Here is a 9,321-nt window from a genome sequence, read left to right as displayed (position 1 = left end):
TTCGATCCACTTGATAACAAGACACACCTGATTTCAAGATCACTAAAGGCTTCATCAAAAGCTGTAAGGGATTAACCCACATAAATGATAGAGTAGCTAGTGCATCCGCCATATAATTCTTGTCCTGAGGCAAGTGTATAATGGAACACTTGGAGAAGTCCCACACTAAAGTCCAGAGAATTGATGTACGGCTTCAACCTCTCTTTTTTTACCTCCCATTCCTTGTGGGCTTATTGGACTACCAGTATAGAATCCCCATAGACCATCAAATGCTTAGCTCCTGCTACCACAGCCGCTTCTAATCCGAATAAACACGCTTCATACTCTACCGTGTTATTGGTCACTTTAAATCCAATCTCTTGGCTATTGGCTGCATCTCCCCTTTTGGCGTGATTATAACTACTCCTAAGCGTGTACCTCTTGCATTTACGACTCCATCGAAGTATATCTTCTACTCTTGGATCTCAATTGCCCTCAAATTTTTATCAGGAAATTCTAAATCCCAAGGATCATCTCCTTCAATTACGTTCTGAGCCAAAAACTCAGCTACAGCCCTACCCTTGACTACTTTCTTAGTGAAGTACTTAATATTGAATCCTGTCAGGAGCACCAACCATCTAGCCAACTTTCTTATAAGAGATGGAGTCTCAAATAAGTACTTCAGAGGGTCTTTTTTGAAATTGCTTGCACCTTATAAGACTAGAAGTGGTGCCTCAACTTCCTTGTAGCCCATATCATGGCTAGGCATGTCTTTTCCATGAGGTCATACTTTGACTCGTAAGGCAGCAACTTTTTACTAAGATAATAGTTTGCATGCTCCATGTCATTAGGTCTGCACTGTGCTATCATCGCCCCATAGTTTCCTCCTCCAAAGCTAAATAAAGGATTAACGGCTTGCCATCTTTCGATGGCTTGAGTATCGGTGGCTTCATCATATACTCTTTGATTCTATTAAAGACCTTTTGACAGTATTCATCCCATACAACGGGATGATGTTCCCTTAAAAGCTCAAAAATAGGATCACAGACCATTATAAGCTTCAAAATGAACCTGCTAATTTATTGCAAACGCCCTAGGAAACTTCTAACTTCTTTCTCTATCTTCGGCGTCGACATCTCTTGAATGGCTTTGACCTTGTCCGGATCGATGTCTATACCCTACTAAATTACTATGTGCCTTAACAGCTTCCCTGATGTAACTCTAAACATGCTCTCCTTCGGGTTGAGTCTTAGGTTATACCTTTGCACTAGTCCTTAAAACTTATCAAGAGCCTGAAAGTGGCATTCCTTTGTTTCAGACTTTACCATCATGTCATCAACATACACCTCCACCTCCTTATGCATCATGTCATGAAACAAGATAGTGGTTGCTCTATGATAAGTTGTCTGCGCGTTCTTTAATCCAAAAGGCATAACTTTGTAGCAATATGTCCCTCACTCGATGATAAAAGACGTCTTCAACTTATCCACTACTGCCATCATGATCTGATTGTACCCAGAGAACCCGTAGTGTCTGTAGGAATCCAATGTTGGATCTAGCTTAGGGAAACCTTCTATCGATTAGAAATAGTTTCTAAAAACAGGTTCTTCCTTTAGTGGCTTGTTTCCTAAAAGTGTTCTTTATTAGTGGCTTGAATCCTTTAATGTCAAACAAGATCGACAGTATTTTTCTTTCTTTCCTCTTTAAATTTTCTTTGTGTTTTTTCTTTCTCAGTCTCTCAAATGTTGATCTCACTTACTGCCAATTTTCAGTTTTTGATCCTCCTCTAAAATCCTAATCACCTCTTTATATTTATAGAGGTAGGGTTCAAGGGATACCCTAAAGAAAGTGATAGATTTTAGGAATATATCGATAAGTATCTCATTTTATTTTTAAAATTTAAATAATTATCAATAAAAAGGATGATTATCGTGAAGGAAACCTTCTAGATTTGTATCTGGATGTGAAATTGTCATAAAAAAGGCGTCGGAATGCAAAAATCTCAATCTGCTCTATGTAGAGCCGATTCGCTCTATATTGAGGGAGCTTTAAAAATTACGATTAGGTCCCTGAATTTATAAAATTATCATTTTGACCCTCAAACTTAATTTTTTTTATAATTAGGTCTAAATTGATTTCAAAATATAATTCCAGCTGGATTAACTTCGATCCTAGCCTTGGATTCGCTGTCCTTAACTCTTGAGACCCAAGAAGGCAGTAACTTTCATCATAGGATTTTCTATTTTTCCCTCGATATCTAGATTTGGAAAATGGGTGCTGCCAGTAAACATCAAACAAAGAATCACTCATAGCATTAAGAATATGTCCCTTGCATATTTCATCATTTGTTTACTATTTTTGCCTTTTTCTTGTATCAGGAAGAGTTTCATTTTCAATTTCCATAGGCTTGGGAAAATTCTTTTTTTCCAAACAAGCAAGATTTTCTCCATCAAAATGTTCTAGTTTCACGAAATTAGAAGCGAGATCCTTCAAAGTTCCTACCATTGTAACTTGAAAATTTTGGCTTAAGATTGTTAAAACCAAGATTTGATAAAAGATATTGCTTTAAGTAGTGTAACAACTGCCACTCTCCTTATGGAAAAATTTTATCTCTATATTATGCAACAGAGGATCTGCAAATTCCCTCACAAGATAAAATAAAGCCAATTGATTGCACTATGCACTCGTAAAATCAACCCAAAACAATGTTTGTATTTGTAATAGAGTTGATAGAGAGAAAGGAATTTGTTTATCCTACAGCAATCACATGCTTCATAGAAGGATTCAGTATCCTTTTGATAAAAGTTGGAAATTTCAGCCCTTAATTCTTTGGTCTTTTAATGTGAGTAAAATTTACTCACAATTTTTTTATAAACTTCATCCCAAGTTCTCAAAAAAATAGGAGGCAAGGTCATTAACCAAGCCTTTGCTTTCTCTTTTAATGAGTAAGGAAAATATCTCATCCTTAATTGGTCTTCATTGAGTCCAAATAATGGGAATATATGAACTATAGCATAAAACTCTTTAATGAATGTTAATGCATCCTCACTAGGCATACCATAGAATAAAGGAAGCATATTAAATTGGATGTTCTTTAGTTCATAATTCCTAGATGCATCATCTAAACCTATGCATAAAATAGTGTTACCAATTATAGGACGATCATAATCCTTCAAATCCTTGTTCTAGCTTTTCTTCAAATTCTTCTTTTCTTGGACGTACAAACTCATTCTCTACCTCTTGGTCTCTATCTGCCTTTTTAACAGTTGATCTCAAGTTGTAGAAATTTTGAGATGATGAATCACCTGACCTTATTTTTTTGTTAGGCATACAAAATTAAAGGAAATAAATTGCAGATTTAAAAACTTAAAAATAAAATTTAAAGATAAAACAAAAATAAATAAACATGCAATACATAACTACTATAGTTATCTCTTTACTGTCCTAAATTAAATAATCAACTTAAAAGATAACTATCCATTAATTACATCATAACTAATTAATTCTCCCTTTCGTGAGCCTTGATAAATTTGGCTAGGTCCGCGCTATTGGCAGTCCACGTATCTTAATTCTAAGCCTTTTACAGCTGCAGTCCATTTAAAGCCCATTTATGAATTTTTGGCTCAAATTCTCCTCTTTGACTATTATTTTCCTAAATTAGACAAGAAAACTAAAGTGAGGTAAAAATACATATTTTTACCATATTATATATAGAAATATATCAATAAAGCTCTAAAATACTATTAAATATTTATATATAATTTGGACCTATCAAATACCCTCATACTTAAACCTTTACTTGTCCTCAAGTAAATAGCAACTTAAGAATTAATCTTTACAAAATTAATGAAGCAATTTATACTCAACTCAAGGGTACTATTCAAAAGAATCTCACTAATGCGGAAATTATGCAAACCAAAGAAAACTTGAATCATAAGAATTTCTTAAAAGATGTAAACTCAATCATAGTTAGTCAAAAGATTCAAGTATTCATCATCTACACATGTTTTACAATAAATAGCCTAACTCATTATCAATTGATACAATTATAATGCATAATCCAAATTATAATAACCTTATTCAAGAGGTAAAACCTTTATATTCAAATAAGAGATCAATAGGCATTTATATTTTTCACTTGCTTTGCAAGCTCTTTTTCTTAAATTTTCTTTTCTTTCCACCCTTAGATTTTACTTGATACTTGAGTTTCTTTCTTTCTTGAGATGTATGTCTTTTTTACGTAAATGTAAAAATGGGTAATAAATGCACCTGATTACTCAACAAAACATATATCAAGATGCTTTGCATACTCATAATTTTAATTGCCTTTTTACGCAAAAATCAACATTAGTCATGAAGATCCCCAGTTACTCAACAACTAAAATTAGCAGAGTAGAATTATGAAACTTAGAGCTTTTAACTTACTCATATCATTTTCCACAAACATAGATAAACTATAATAATAATAAGGAAATAATAACCTAATCATACACTTCTAATCATACCCATGTCAAATGTTGCTAAACTACTCATCATGTCCATATGCAAAATATGAATACTTTATCATTTAAGTGCAATTAACTCATGAGTTCACATTCATATATGTGCTTAAAAATCAATTCAAGAACTCAAAGATTTATCATAATAGCATTCTTTCATTGATTCTTTAATATAGAATAATAATAAAAAGCTGAGTATAAAATATTTGATTTTTTTTTTTTTGCAAAAACTAATCAAAAGTTACTAAATACTTGACATATATAGCAGAATTACTGTAATTCTCTCCCCCACACTTATTTTAGACATTACCCTCAATGTCTTAAACATAAAAGAAACATATAAAGAAAAAAAAGATAGAGTACTTTCTTGAAAAATTGGTGTGCCATTTAAGTCGCCATTGGCCATAAGTAATCATCATCCTGTACAAACCTTAAATAAACTTAGAGAACCATCATTGATAAGGGCTCATAAGCTAAAATAAAATATCATAAATAAAACAAAATCAGGAAGTTATTATTACAAAAGAAATGCATAACAAAAATTCTAAGTAGCTACAAAGCATTGAAATCCTAAGGTAGCTAAAAATATAAAATAACAAAATAAAAATAAATGTCCTACGATACTAGATAGCAAATTCCTAAAAAGAATAAAAAAACTGTTACAAAACTAGAATCAATGATGAAGTGGGGATGATGGTGGTGATGGAGCTTCAAAGTCGACTGATTCGAAGTAGCAATCAAGCTTATATACTTGTCAACGTTGACTCCTCTCCACATTAGACAAATGGGAATCAAAGGTATCAAGCCATTGGTGAAGGTTGGTGTTTATAGCTTGTAGTTGATTTAAAACCTGTTGCCAATCTTGACTACTCCATTCTTGCCCTCCACTTTTCTCATTATTTGATTCCTCCTCTCTATCATGTCTTGGTGGCTCATTTCTAGTCATACTATTACTACCTACAATTGATCCGTGCTTAAAAGTAAGAGGACTACCACGACAATTAACTAAATTAGCTCTAATCAATGAATTAGTATCTAAATTGCCCATGGAGGGTAATACCTCATATGGAGAAGACTCCGGATCAAAACTATAAAGACACATAGCCAAACCTGTAATAGTATGTCCTAATCCAATACGATTCTTAGGTTCAGCTGGTGTTTTAAGTAAACTTTGCATAATAAAATATGCCAAAAAAATAGATTTATAGGTATCTAAATACCATAGAATATTTAGTTTTTACTTCATTACCTTATTTATCTTCTTCCTATCAAATATGCCTCTACGGATAAATTTTGAGATAAGCAAATAACAATGATCATTAAAGACATTATTTAGCATGCTATTAACATTATATTTGTCTTGACTTGTGAGTTTTTTCTAAAATTTGCCCAAATCAAACTTATGATGTTGCTTACAAATACCTCCTTTCTTTAACCCAAAAGCTTAGACAATTGTATAATAAGTAATAGTATAATTATGCCAAAATGATCTTACCATAATCTCCTTATCATTGGAAGGATCATAATGTAGAGTTCTGAAAAAATTCTAAAGTTAATTCATTGTATAAAGCTTTATCAACTTTTTGGCCTAGGACTGCTTCTATAGCATAATCAGATGCATCACACATTATTTCAAAGGGAAGAAACCAATCAGGTGCCATAATAACAGGTGCACTAGTCAATCTTTCTTTCAAGGTGTTAAAAACAGAAAAGCATGCATCATCAAAAATAAAGTTAATATCTTTAGCCAACAATTCAGTTAAAGAATGAGCAATTTTAGAAAAGTCTTCAATAAAATGCCTATAAAATCCTGCATGACCAAGAAAATTTCTAATGCCCTTTACTGAAGTAGGAGGGGGCAATTTGGCAATTAAATCAATTTTTGCCTTGTCGACTTTAATACCTTTACTAGAAACAATACATCCTAGCCCAATACCATGTTTAACCATAAAATGACTCTTTTTCCAACTTAATGTTAAGTTACACACAATGCATCTCTCGAGAACACGAGTTAGATTACTTAGACATGTATCAAATGAGGAGCCAAAAACTGAAAAATCATCCATAAATACTTTGATGCAGTCTTTTAACATGTCAGAGAAAAATAGAAAGCATACATCTTTGGAATATTGCTGGAGCGTTGCAAAGCTCAAAAAGCATCCTCCGAAATGCAAAAGTTTCAAAGGGACATGTAAAAGTTATCTTTTCTAAATCTTCAAGTGTAATAGGTACTTGATAATATCCTGAAAGTCCATCTAATAAACAATAAAATTCATATCATGCTAAATGCTCTAATATTTGATCAATAAAAGGAAGAGAAAAATGATCCTTCTTTGTTGCAGCGTTTAACTTTCTATAATCAATACACATTCTCCACCCTGTAGTCATTCTTGTGGGGACTAATTCCCCTTTTTTATTCTTAACAACTGTTGTGCCTGACTTTTTAGGCACTACATGAACAGGGCTTACCCAATTACTATCAACTATTGGGTATATAATACACTCATCCAATAATTTTTTAACTTCTTTTTTTACAACCTCTTTCATGTTAGGATTAAGTCATCTTTGTGTATCTCTAACCGCTTTAGAATTGTCTTCTAAAATAATTTTATGCATATACATTGTTGGAATAATCCCATTAATGTTAGAAATTTCCCACCCAATAGCTTTTTTAAGCCTTCTTAATTCTCTAATAGTTGTCTCATCCTCTGAAAGAGAAAGATCAAAAGCTATGATCATTGGGTATGTATTCCTTTCTCCCAAGAAGACATATTTGAGTGTGTTAGAAAATTCCTTAAGCTCAACTTTAGGTGGTTCTGATAATTTCTACTTCGATTCCAATGGGTGAATCTAAAGGTTCAATAGTGCTTTCATCAAGTAACACTAGAATAGCTTCATCTAACTTATCATGTAAGTCTAAGACTTCTTCATCTAAATTTTCTTTGAGCTTTTCCAATGTTAATACAACTTATAATTTATCATCCTTATTCTGTAAATATGTTTAATAAATAAAATAATTCATGCAGTCAACATATGAACATTCATCAATAGAAGTGCTAGGAGATATAATTAGAGAATTAAATACTTTAAATTCTACAGTCTCTCCCAAGACTATCACAGTCAGCTTCCCATTGTGCACATCAATAACTGTCTTGGTAGTTGCCATGAAAGGTCTACTAAGGAGTATTGTTTTCTCCTTATCGCTTGCTAATGTACTTTCCATGTCAAGAACACAAAGTCAGCAGGGATTATCAGTTTTCCTACCTGAATCAGCAAATCTTCCACTATGCCTCTTTGATACTTAATCGACCTATCAACCAGTGGCAGAAACATGATAGTTGGCTTCAGTTCTCCCAAGTCAAGTTATGCATATATTGAATATGGCATCAAATTTATGCTTGCTCCCAAATCCAACATGGCTTTAACAACCTTTTAATCTCTCATTATAATATTGATGGTAAAGCTCTCAGGGTCTTTCATCTTAGGAGGTAATTGTTGTTGGAGAACTGCACTTGCTATTTAAGATACCATAACTTTTTCATTGTTCTCATATCTCCTCTTGTTGGAATTAAGTTCCTTAAAAAATTTAGCATAAGCTGACATATTCCTAATCCCATCCAACAAAGGCAAATTAATGTTAACTTTAGAAAGCATGTCAAAAATTTCAAAAAATTACTTATCATGTTTGCTTTCTTTCAATCTATTCGGGAATAGAATATGAGGCTTATAAGGCTCAGCTGCCTTATGAAACTTAGATGTTGAAAATGCCTCATTGTCTTTCTCTTTCTGCCTAAGATTGGCCTCTACTCTTCTTTCTTTTTGTAAATCTCCTTCAATTATTTGTACATCAACTAGTCCATCTTCTTTTGATGTACCTACGCAAGAATAATATTTCTCGATTAAATTTTCAACATTATTTTCAAATAACTCACCATCCTTAAGAACAGTGACTGCTTTAGCTTGCTCAAGTTGACTTGGTAATTTTTCTTTCTTGTTTTCTTATACAGCTTCAACAATTTGCCCAATTTGAGTTTCCAATCGCTTCATTGAAGCTTCTATAGAATCAGTTTTCTTCTCATTCCTCACCATTCTATCATGGATAGTTGTTATAAAAGATTTGAGTGTTTCCTCCAAACTTGGTTTTCTTCGAGGGGCTTGTCCTTAATTAGGAAATGGAGGGTTTTCATTCCTTGGGTATTGATTCTCTCGATTCTAATACTAGGGCTGGTTTTGGTTCCTCAGTATTTGTGGTGGGTTCTGATCATTATTTCTTCAGAAAAAATTTGGATGATTCCTCGATCCTAGATTATAAGTGTTGGAGTATGGATTATTCTTAGGTTGCCTATGCTGATAAGATTCCATCAAATTAACATATTCATAATCATCTCCTGTATAAGTCTTATAAGATGAGCAAATGTTAGCACCATGACTATAAACACCACATATACCACATACCTTATTATTTTGTACAATCTTAGTTGAAGCAAGTATCCTAACTTGTGTAGTTAATTCAGCTATTTGCATAGTCATCTCATTATTAGACACAACTTTATTAACTTCTACTCTTTTTGTTCTCACACTCTTTTGTTGTGAATTGACTCATAATATCTCAAAGATATTATAAACCTCATCAGCAATTATTTCTAAAATAGCACCTCCTGCTGCATTATCAACTAATATATTGATATTGCTATGTCAAACTATCATAGAATGATTGGTTGGTCACAGAAAGTGGGCATCCATGGTGTGGACATTATAGTAAAGGCGATTTGAAGCGATCCCATGCTGCATAAAGGGATTCAATATCTTTTTTATAAAAGTTAGAAACTTCAGCCCTTAATTC

At 32.9% G+C, this 9,321-nt stretch overlaps 2 non-coding genes across 2 annotated transcripts; both read left to right on the top strand.

Moving 5' to 3' along the window:
* Positions 1-2,702: 2,702 nt before the first annotated feature.
* Positions 2,703-2,807, top strand: LOC112534252. The gene has a single exon (XR_003078553.1). It is a non-coding gene; the product is annotated as a small nucleolar RNA R71 (small nucleolar RNA).
* A 6,406-nt stretch (positions 2,808-9,213) lies between these two features.
* Positions 9,214-9,321, top strand: LOC112534251. Its single transcript, XR_003078552.1, has one exon. It is a non-coding gene; the product is annotated as a small nucleolar RNA R71 (small nucleolar RNA).

The sequence above is a fragment of the Ricinus communis genome, chromosome 1 (genome assembly GCF_019578655.1).
Source record: "Ricinus communis isolate WT05 ecotype wild-type chromosome 1, ASM1957865v1, whole genome shotgun sequence".
NCBI lineage: Eukaryota > Viridiplantae > Streptophyta > Magnoliopsida > Malpighiales > Euphorbiaceae > Ricinus > Ricinus communis.
This window is presented reverse-complemented; position numbering and strand designations above follow the sequence as displayed.